We start from the raw sequence: 9678 nt of genomic DNA, 5'->3' as shown, positions 1-9678 counted from the left end.
CTCTTGCCGGTCAATTTTAAACACAAGGTAGCCTGTTGTATATAATTATAGTTGGTGTGAGCTTGGTAGAGTATTAATTTTCAATAGTAGTTCTGAATGTCTGATCATTCTTAATGTGTTAAAAAAACTTTAAAAACTGGGTTATTCTTTTTTTAATTAAAGGGACATGTATTAATAGCATGAGATTATCAAACCTGTAATATTAACCTTAACATTATCCAAATACAAACAATAATACAACTTATCATAGTTAGGATTTGATTAATCTTTTTTTTATTATCACAACAGAAAAAGGTTAAACTATAACTAATAAGTTAAAACATTTTCAAAGTTTAGATTTTGAAAAATTCTTTTAAATATTTTTGAGCTCAAGCATAAAAGAAAATAGAGTCTAAAATAAAACGAAACCATGGCAATTAAACATAAAGAATAAAATATTGAAACAAGAGCGAAAAAAATCACTTTGTCCAATTTTGACCAACCCACCATGGCCAAACTACATGCACTACGGCCAACTATATATAACATGTGCCATGTACTATAATACACAATTATTATCATGACGGTATTTTAAAATGATAGAACTCTTTTGACCCCTTTCGTTTCTTTCCTTTTTTGCTAGCTCGACTCACAAGTGGCTTTATTTAAAACTTGCTCAGTTCATCATGTTGCACAAGGCCTTCGCTGTTGTGGATGGCACATAACCCTTAAATAATGAGAATTTGGTTTCCTTACTTGGGCTCGGTTGGCCATCTTAGCTAAATTCTAAGGCTGTCCAGCATCCCAATGTGTGTATTGATGATTTGAAAATATAATTAACTTAATTAATTCACCAATTTAATGATTAAACTCAATTAATTTTTATAAATCCTAAATTAAATTATTTTGGGATGTTGCATAATCCACAACCTCTCACTTACAATGAAGTTTATATGCCATTGGACAACAAAACCATTGACAAATATTAAGTTATCATGGTAGTCTAAAATAATTATAAATATATTCCACAATGGACAATTGATCTTCTTCGTAATTCTCAATTATATAATACATATTTTTCATGCAATAATATATTAATAATAAAATAATAACAATTTATTTAGTCAAGACCAACCTCATCACTCAAGTAAATGAAAGTTGCCTGTTAACTAATATTTAGTAAAAGATCCTCAAATTAATAGCGGAATCTTGACCCAAACACGCGCGCGCAATAAATTTGAAAAATCATTCGTTGCCAATATTCACATCACATGGTTATATTTATAGATAACTAAGAGAATTTTTTTATTTATAAATTACATGATTAAATTTTTATAACTATCTATAGTATCTTATAGTATGAACCAGAGTGAGTAGTATAAGATCTCACCCCAACACACACGTAGAGCCAAAGATAAACTCCATGTACTTTATCGCCTCCTAATTTAGTGGCATGTAAATTCAGATAGTTAATGTCATCCCTTCTAATTTAAAAAAAAAAAAAATCCATGGACACCAATTCTTACACTCGCTTGGGCACGCATGCCTTGTCAGCTCAAATTTTGTGTATATAACTGGATTAAAAATTATTATATTCCATTTTCATATTTAAAACAGTGATTAGAGTTAAAATAAGACTATTGTTTTCCCCCTCTGAAAGGGACAATATTGATTGAATCGAGTAAAATGAACCGGCCGAGTTAATTTTTCCGGAACATTAAAATAAAACAAATAACACGAACTAATAAAAGTACAATAATTTGAGGAAATTTATCTTACTGAACACGGCTGGTCAATGAAGCTTTGGGAATTGGATCTCCGTATGTCTGTTTTCTAATTAAATCGAGCAGAATTCAATCCAACTTTCTTGTCTGTACTAATAATAAAAAATTCTGCCCACCCCTTTTTAAAAAATACAAAATATTTTTAATTAAATTACACTCTTAATAAAGTACTCCCACCATTCAAACATATAAAATATTTTTAATTAAATTTTATTTTTAATAAATAATTATTTATTTTTAAATTAATTTTATTTTTTTATATTTATTCCTATTAAATATTCTATAATAAATATAAAACTACTATCACTAGGGCCATTTTTAAAAAAAATAATAATTCCATCTCAAAAGATTAAAACTGCTTATATTTTTAATACTAAATTCTTTAAAAAATGCTTTACATTTTTTAATAAAGGAAGTAATAAATTATGCCTTCCATCTCAAATTATTAGACATTTTTAAAAAATATTCAATATCCTAAAATATATAACATTTTGATAAAAATAAAGTTTTATAAATGATATTTTTTTCAATATTATCCTTCTCATATATTCTTTTTCTTTAATATTTTTTTATTAATGGAGTATTAAATAAAAGACATTTTTGCAAATTTATATTTTTATCTTAAAAAAATAAAATTATAAAGTGTATTGAATGGGCTTTATTAATATGTGAAATTTTATCTAAAAATGTCTTATAATTTAGTATGGAAGGAATATTTTAATAGTATCACTTTTTCATGTTTATCCTTCTTTAATAAAGTATCTCATTTAAAGATAAATAATTAAGTGTTTTATTTCTTTAGAGATATTTTTGAAAAAAACTTATTAATTACATGTTAAAAAATAAAAATATCTTATATTTTTTTAAAAATAAAATACTTAATGTGTTTATTTTTAATTAAATCAAAACATGTATATATTTTATATATTATTTATATTAGATATATAAAATTAAATATATAAATCTTGTCTTATTTTTTAATATCTAATGTTGCATTTTTAATTGAGGCGAGTGATGTTCATTTAGATCTTTTTGCATTACACTAACCACAGGGGCTTTATAATGCTAATAAATAGACTATTTGTTGTGGCACATTTTTTTAACAATATCATTCAATTAGTTTGCATTTCAATTAATTTTTTTTTGAAACAGTTGGAAAAGTGCATTTTCCATGTCAACTTGGTCCTCCTGTATGCTTTAAGAATAACTTTTGTTCATTCTAATCCCAGTGTGATCATATTAACAACAATTGGTCAATTCATTTACTACCAAGTTAAGTGCTATGAGGTGTAAAGTGTAGGTGTTGGTTTTTCACAGGGATCAACTGGTGGAAACTAAGATGCCAAATCTCGTATTGAATAATATGAGATATTCAATAAAATATTTAAATAAATTAATTCTCTTACTTTAAAAATTAGTTTTTGAGTTAGGATTTCTCATTTCACTCATGTATCCATCAGCATATTTTCCATGATTCTATTTATAAATTATTTTTAATATATTTCACTAAAATAAAAAAAACATTGAATCTTATTGACTTCATTTTAAAATTTAATAAATTCTCACTTCTATCACCGAATAAAAACAAAAGGGCTATTTTTAATAAAAAAATTTATTATCCAATAAAGGTATAAAAATAAAGGTGAATATAAAAAATAATAAAATATCTTGTAAATATGACAAAATTAATCTTCTTTCTCTTTTCTATAAATAGTGTGAGAGGAGTACTTTGCCTTTTTTTTAAATAAATTATTAATTTGGTTTTCAATCAAGTTGGAATGTTTATGAATTAAAAAAATAATTTAAAATCATATAGTTTGATCCGGCTCAGTTCGAATCAATAAAAGAATGTTCTAGTTTCAAAATGAATCAAACATAAGATAATATTATGAAGATCTAAATCAAGATCGTAACATTGAATAGTCAAAGTAAAAAAAAAAAAAAATCTCTTTAAGCACTAAAAACATTACAGTGGAATTTTATTGAAAATCTTTCGACGCTTATTTCAAAGCCACTCGTGCAATAAACAACGCAAATTATATAGAAATCAAAATAAATGATATTTTCAAAATGATTTAATTAATGCATTCCAGAACTTTGAGGTCTCCTAATCTACTACTACCCAGGTCATCGCACGTTCTACATCCCTCCAGAAACATTCAATCGAGGCATATATATGAGTGAAACATTTATGTTATTAAAAAATGAAAGAAAATATGTGCTTTAATTTATTTCTTTCGAGGATGTGATTAAAAAAATTCACTCACACACACGCGCACACACTTAAGCTGGGATAAAGAAAGTCTATATGGATTAGTAATGTCTTTGATCATTATTTTTTTAGTAATATATATATATATATATATATGGATCGCACGTTAGCGGGACAAATTTTTTTTGAAAATTCACATAAATTAATGTTACAATTTGAAACAAATTTTTAATTAACATTTTTGTGGAATTTAGTGAGAATAGATTATTTGCAATCTATCGCATATTCTTTGTAATTATTACTCAATGGCTTTTATTTTTATGGAAAAATATAACTTTGGTTATCCCCATTTATTCCTGCACTGTTTTTTTATGGTCTAAATCCATGTACTTTTATTTTTTTGTGTTCTTGTCCCTATAATACGCTCACGAAGAGATCTAAAATATTAAAAAATAAAAATATAAGGATTTATAAAAAATTTGAATAAAGTGTACGGATTTAAAGTTATATTTTCCTTATCTTCATTATTTAACTATAAATATGGGGTTTCAAAACATTGCATGTAATAATTAAAAAAATGTCTAATTTTTCACAACTTATATTTGCTGCAACATCATATATAAGTTACATATCAATATAGGTTGATATTGACAAAGGTAATAAGGAACTTATAAGCCCATCAATCAATAGCTTAGCAAAATTACAAATTCTTTGTATTGATCAAAAACATAAAAAATTTAAAAGGCAAAACTGGAATTTTAATTTATTTGGAAGATTTAGACATGTCTCTCTTTCATGTGTGAGTAGTAATTTTCGAAGGCATTATTGAGTTCATGAATTGGCCTTTTAACACAGATCCTCCATGTCTCTGTGTAACATTCGAATATATATATATATATATAGAGAGAGAGAGAGAGAGAGAGAGAGAATTATATTCAACTTTATCATTAGACTACAAGGTTTGAGTTGTTCCAACAAGACAAACTGTTCTGTATAACGTTCTTTCAACATCATCTTTGTTCTAATATACTCTTGAATCGTTGAAATCTACAAGTTAACTGCATTCTTGGCTTAGATATGCTACTTTGCATACTTATAATTTTTGTTCCATCTATATCATAATATAAGTTATTATTAATTATTTATGTTTAAAAAAATTAATTAAAATCTTGATTTTATAGAAGTTTTTACGTTCCTCCCACTGCACTATTGAGCAGAATAAATATAACAGTTTACTTGTTCAAAACATCTTCATTAATTATTCAATTAGTAGAATACAATAAATTAAGAATATAATCAAAAAGAAATATATAAAACCTATATAATACTTTATATTTTGAATTAAGTGATGCTTTTAAAAAAATTCTTTATGTTGTGGGCTAGAGGAATTATTTATTAACCAAGTTAATATTTATAGTTTTTTTAAAGCACTCTCTCTCTCTCTCTCTCTCTCTCTCTCTCTCTCTCTCTCTCTATATATATATATATATAAGGTCGTACAGGTGTCTTGGTAACCTTGTCGGCTTAATCTTGCTTGAGCAATGGCGTTGGGCATCGGTCTAGGGTCAATCCTAGCATTACCTGGCCCAAAATATTTATGTATTTTATTTTTTTAAAAAATAATAATTTTATAATGTTATTTCACTTAATTTTTTATGATCATCATGCATTTTTTTTTTATTAATAAATTTATTTTCATACTTTAAAAATATTTTTAAAATAAATTTCGGGCATTGAGTTAAAACCTAACCTGAACCTTTTCGTAGCCTGATGCCCAAACATGACTCAACCTGACTCAGCCCATATGCACCCACTATATTTTTAGTATTTCCATATTTATGAAAATGAGGCTACTATTAAATTTTTCATAGCAGAATATTTCGTTGTTCGTGAATTTTTTTATTCCTCCCACGAAAATTTTGCAACGTAAATTTTTTATGCTATCTTTTACCAGTTTCTTACTTTTCTATAACTTTTAATTATTAGTGTTTAATCCTTTTAAGTTTGCTTATCTTTGTGCACTTCTGCTTATCAAATCTTGTTCATAACAATTACTCGTTCTAATTACTTTGTACTACGAATTGTGATTATATAATTGGGTTTAAAGCAAAAATTTCACTTGAGTGGTGAAATATAGTTTAAAAACTCCTTCACACAAAACCAAAACCAAAGTTATCAACACTTCCTTCTCATTTGGGAGAAAAGTCAACAAAATTTTCCTCTTTATAATTAATCAATGTCTCTGTAATCTTAAGGAGAAAAGCAATTTGGTGGTAAAAACCCCATAAAATAGTTTAGAGAAGATTCTATATTTTATAAAAGAAAATAAGATAAGCGAATATGTTAAAAAAGATTCACCTAAATTTTCCAATCTCAATTTCAAAGTATTTAAATCTGTGAGAGATATGTCTAAATCCACCAAATTGCTGACATTTTTGATCCCTTCGTGTCCATATCATTCCTTTTTTATTTTCAATCCGATAACTTTTCTATTTTATGGGGTCACATTATATACATTATATTCCTTTTAATTTTATTTATAAATCACTTTTAACATTTTTAACAAAACAAGAAAAATCTTAAACTTTATTAACTCTATCTAAAAATTCAACAAGTTTTTAATTTTATCTCTATTAAATATGCTTACTCTAAAAATAAAATACTATAGTTTTTAGTAATTTTTCTAACATTGAATATTGGCAAAAGAGTAAAGATAGATATGATAATCATTGACGTGTCTTGTAATAGGATCAAAAAAATTTTCTCTCTCTGCTTTGTAAATAGGCCCATTTGTTTAAAATTAAAAAATAAGTAATTTTTAAGTAGTTTAAAAATTTTACAAAAAAAATATATTTTATAGAGATTTTATACAAAGCAGACATTATTTTATGTTTGGTTTGAAAAATAAAAAAGCAATTATTAGTAAGTCATTTTAAATTTTATGATATCTTGTTTTTTATTTTATAAAAATAATTTATTATGATATTATTTTAAAATTTTATGATATCTTCACGTATCCATCTCTTAAAAATAACCTCTCTCATTTACTGTATTATTAGATTATTTTTAGAAGCCACTCAAAGTAGCTTTTTAAAATAATGAAAACATGCTTTTTTTTATTCATATTATTTTTAAAAGTTTAAACAAACAACATAAAAAGTCACAAAATATTTTTTTTCCAAAAAATAATTTGTTTTTTTAAGAAATAAGCTGTAACGAACAGCCCTGTATTAGTACTATAACATGTCCATCCTTTTAGAGAAAATATATATGTATATAGACTAAGAAAACTACTAAACAGTTTAGATATTAGTAAAATCTAATGGTATTTTGAATGAAATATGCTTATTTATTTTGCTTTATTTTCTAAAAAAAACACTTACTTCACCAATACTTGATGTTTTACTAAAATTGAAAAAAATTAAAAGAATTACCTGATGTTTTATTTTCTAAATCAAGTAGGGTTTCCAAAAAAATATCTCATATTGTGAACAGGAGAAAGAATTAATTATGAATTTGAAAAAGGTTAGCCCCACTTAAACTAACATTTCCTTACCTACCATATTAAAGGACTGTGTCTGATCTCTTTTACCTCATAATTGAAACAAGCTCCTATATGGACGTATGGTCCTTTAATTTATTTATTTTTATTGACATCGTTATCTTATTCTTCTAGGCTCGACATTATTGATGAGTTTGTTTTTTCCCAGTAAGGATGGAAAAAAGAAAAGAAATTGACAGGATTGCAATTATTATAAAATGAATGAATATTGCATCATGAGATTGTTTTTGAAGGCTTAAGTCCCTCTAATATTTAGAGATACAGATGTTCTTATAACATATATTGTCACTAATTAGAAAGGAGGCTGTTCTTTTGGGAACATATAACAGAATTGAAACAATACAGAAAAGATTCGCATGGTTTCTGTGCAAGAATGACATGCACAAATGGAAATTAAAAAGTATACTTAATTCACTAACAATCCAAGATATATTTGGTGAATTGTTGTAATAATCAAAAACAACAATATAAAATGTGATGTCTGCATTGATATATAAGCACACAAATGGTTAGGAAAAAAATGATATGCATGTATGGATTGTAATTAATAAGAATTATACAAGCAATGTTAAATAAAACTTAGCCAAGTTAAATATATTCAACTGAGATTTTATGCTTTTTATAAGTAGTAAAAAATGCTGTATGTTCAAAACAATGAGATTTTACAAACACCAAGCTCCTCTTACACTTAAGTCACATCTCACATATTGAAGTAAGATGTCAGGAGTGAGATCACATGTTACTAAGCTTGTCCACAAATAAACACTTATTTGAACCGAATTGCTCTCAAAGTTCACTGTAACCTTACAAAATCAGACCAATAATGCAGTATCTACAGATCACTTCACATTCACATACACGTGTCTCTGCGTGTGTGTCACTCACACACACACACACACACACACAGATATATGCAGTTTTCATCACAAGCAGTTCCGAAAGAAGAAAAAGTTAAAACCTTGCAAAGGAAAACCCAGAATCTACTGGACAGTGCTGTAACAGATGCCACTCTCAAGTGGGGAGGCCCTAGCTAGGCCCTCACCAATACTATTTTGAGCCGAAAATGTGGGTTTTATTATCTATCTATTAGCAGCAAGATGCTATATTCCCGCTGATGTATATATATCTCTTCCCCACTTTCTCAGGAAAATTGCTGGCCCACTCTAATATCCCTACCACCATCTTTTACGTGAAAATAGGGATATTAAGGTGAAAAAAATATTGTCTCCGTCTCAGTTTCTCTGTCCCCTTAATACGCATTGAAAGTGATGTATCAATGGAGGTGCATAGCAGCAGCTTGCAGAAACTGCACAACACTCCCCTCGTATACAAAATGGCCAAAGTTTGTGTTGGTGTGATATGATATGATATATATATATATATATATATATATGTATATTATGTGTAGCTTTGGTTCAGCTGATAGGGTTTGTGTCAGTGAGTGGTAGTGAGGTTGACGCATCAGGGAAGAAGCACTCCATATATCCTTAGCCTTCGTCGCAGTTTCTCACTGCATTAACAGTACAAAAACACAATGGTCAGAAAAGGATAACATAGGCTTTGACAACATCACAAATTAAAACAAGCTTCAAGCAAATGCCATACATTTCCTTCTTCCTTCAACCATGTAATAGTTTCAAGCTAAGCTCAAGGCTAAGTCCAGAAATATTGATCCAAACACAAGCATTCAATAAAACTAGAAGGGTCTTTGGAAAAATATTTAATTAATGTGTGTCACATCCTATTAAATTTAAATGTCTAGGAAGTGTCAGGTATTGATGTTTTTTTTCCCCCTTCATTACACATGTTCTTCATTTGTCCACACTCCATACGGGGTGAATTATTACTGTGTGTGTATATATTATAATAAAACTGGAAACCCACCTCCAATATAAGGTACAGCTTGAACGATGCAAATTATAATAAATGAAGCACAGAATTAGGTAAAAGCTTGTCCTTCACTATTCAGTGCTATATAGATCAGCTATAAAAGTCTAAGTTTTTCTGACTCCCATTGAATTACGATGTAATATACTTGTACTTTAATAATATGTATACAACGCTTGCTTCTTTATCTTATGAAATTTATGGCAGAAGAGGAAAAAATAATCAATATCCCTATCCTCATGTCTTTACACCGT

General features: G+C 27.2%; 1 non-coding gene across 1 annotated transcript; it reads left to right on the top strand.

Annotated features, from left to right (window-relative positions):
• The first annotated feature begins 7843 nt into the window (after positions 1-7843).
• On the top strand, positions 7844-7945 carry LOC129316976 (U6 spliceosomal RNA). The gene has a single exon (XR_008594885.1). It is a non-coding gene; the product is annotated as a U6 spliceosomal RNA (small nuclear RNA).
• Positions 7946-9678: the final 1733 nt, after the last annotated feature.

Source organism: Prosopis cineraria, unplaced genomic scaffold (genome assembly GCF_029017545.1).
Source record: "Prosopis cineraria cultivar Desert tree isolate PC_DT_omini unplaced genomic scaffold, ASM2901754v1 PC7, whole genome shotgun sequence".
NCBI lineage: Eukaryota > Viridiplantae > Streptophyta > Magnoliopsida > Fabales > Fabaceae > Prosopis > Prosopis cineraria.
Note: the sequence above shows the minus strand (reverse complement) of the source record. Positions and strands in the feature narration are given on the sequence as shown.